This window comes from Capsicum annuum, chromosome 9, assembly GCF_002878395.1.
Source record: "Capsicum annuum cultivar UCD-10X-F1 chromosome 9, UCD10Xv1.1, whole genome shotgun sequence".
Taxonomy (NCBI): domain Eukaryota; kingdom Viridiplantae; phylum Streptophyta; class Magnoliopsida; order Solanales; family Solanaceae; genus Capsicum; species Capsicum annuum.
In genome coordinates this window covers 146,411,004-146,413,299 of record NC_061119.1, presented here as the reverse complement: position 1 = coordinate 146,413,299, position 2,296 = coordinate 146,411,004, and the positions used below count along the sequence as shown (strand labels likewise).

The 2,296-nt window shown below is 37.2% G+C and overlaps 1 non-coding gene across 1 annotated transcript; it reads right to left on the bottom strand.

The window, feature by feature from the left end:
• Positions 1-442: 442 nt before the first annotated feature.
• LOC124887610 lies at positions 443-549 on the bottom strand. Its single transcript, XR_007045375.1, has one exon. It is a non-coding gene; the product is annotated as a small nucleolar RNA R71 (small nucleolar RNA).
• Positions 550-2,296: the final 1,747 nt, after the last annotated feature.

The following is a 2,296-nucleotide window of genomic DNA, read 5'->3' as shown; positions in this document are numbered from 1 at the left end:
TATTTCAACAAAGGCGAAGAGCTCAATATCTAAATCAACAGGTTCAAATGGTTTATCAAGTTGATCCAAATGACCCTATCGATCCAAATGCTTGAAATGTCCTAGTTCCGATTATCCCAGCTATTCCTACTCAACCAGTTGCTAGACCTATTCATAAGGTGGCAATCCCACTCACAAACCATGTGACTAACAGTATTCGCAAGCCCGAACCAGGTGGTTGATTTTAATTGAAGCAAAATATGGTGCAATTATTGAACTTAGCGGGGCAATTCTCTGGCCTTTCACACGAAGATCCATAACAGCACAAACAGACCTTCCTAGAAATAAGCAATACTTATATTCCGGAAGGTGGTTACATGCTAAACCACCACTCTCCATCTTTTCATTGGAAGATCTAGCTCAAAAGTTCCTTATTTAATTCTTTCCATCAGGAAAGACTGTTCATTTGAGAAGTGAGATTCTGAGTTTTAGATAGAAAGAAAAAGAGAATATCTACCAAGCTTGGGAGAGATATGAGGGTATACTCAAAAATTTCCCTCACCATCATCAGTCTAATGATGTTATTATTCATACTTTCATTGATGGATTAGAGCCAAACACCAAGATTCTCTTGGATTCAGCGGCAGGTGGACAAGCTCTTGAGAAAACTTATGATGAATTGTACACATTGCTAATAGGATTTCACAAGGGAATTTTTATTTGCATTCTTATTCGAGGAGTGCTCCTAAGAATGTTGTAGGGATATTGAAGGTAGACCAATTTAATACATTACAAACACTGATTACAGCAATGCAAAATCATATAATTATGCCGCTTAATAATATTAAGTTGGGGATTCCACAAGTAGCAGCTATAGCTAATGCACTCCAACAGGAAAATTCATGGTGTGAGGTTTGTGGAAGTAGTGAGCATGCAGTAGATGCTAGTACAACTAATCCAAATTCTGTCATCTATGTGGGAAATGTGAATCATCAGGGACAGGAAAATTTCAGTAATACGTATAATCCCAACTGGAGGAACCATCCCAATTTCTTATGGGGTGGAAATCAAGTACAAAACACTAATCAGTATAAGGGACCAGCACAATAGAATCAATAGCAAGTCCAGAATAATCAAGTTTCCACTCAAACCAAGAATGTAGAGGAGACGCTGAAGCAGATTTTAGCTAATCCAGTGCAGTTTGTAGAATAATTAAAGAGTCAAAAGTTTGTTACTAGAAATTTAGAGTTGCAATTCAGTTAAATTTTGGGAGAACATAATACAATACCTCAAGGAGACTTACTTAGCGATACCAAGGCAAATCCAAAGTAGGTAAATGCAGTTACAATAAGGAGTGGGTTACAGTTTGAGGAGGTAGTATCTGAGCAGATTAGTCCTACAACCACTAATGATGATCCTAAGGTCAATGAAGAGAAAACGGTAGAAGAAAAAGCTGCAAGTGATCAAAATCATAAGGAAAATAAGACTCTACCTCTACCAATCCCTCAAAGACAAAGAAGAACCAAGAGGAGGCCAGTTACAAGAAATTTGTGGATCTTCTAAAAAAGGTTTGTGGATCTTCTAAAGAAGGTTCAAGTAAATCTTCCTCTTATTGATATTCTACAAAGTGTTCTAAAATATACAAAGTACCTGAAGGATATAGTAGTGAAAAAAAACCAGTTGACTGAGTATGCTATAGTTTCACTTATTGAGGAAGGCACATCCAAGATTCAAAACAAACCGCCTACCAAGCTAAAAGATCCAGGTAGTTTCACTTTGTAGATCATTATAAGGCAGACCATCATTGCTCGTGGATTATGTGACTTGGGGGCTAGCATAAATATTATGCCCAAATCTTTGTACCAAAAGATAGGTCTTGGTAGTTGGCAGATAGGTCCCTTGCTAGGCCTGATGGTATTATCAAAGATGTCTTAGTGCAAGTGAGATCCCTGATTTTTCCGGTGGACTTTGTAATTCTTGACTTTGAAGCTGATCCTATTATTCTACTTATTTTGGGATGACCTTTATTAGCAATAGGACAGTCATTAATTGATGTAGCAGCAGGAAAAATGACAATGAGAGCCCATGATTAATTCGAGGTTTTTGATGTGTATAAGGTGCTAAAATTTCCAGCTATATATGAGGATTTATCTGCTATATCCATGATAGATCTTGAGTCTAATCAAAGGTTGTTATTGTCAGATAATCCATTAGAGTGAGCCTTGGTGGGTCATGATCTTTATGGATATATGGAGGCATTGGCATTGGCTCAAGTCATGAATTCAACAGTTATTGAAATAAGAAAATTGCCTTTTGA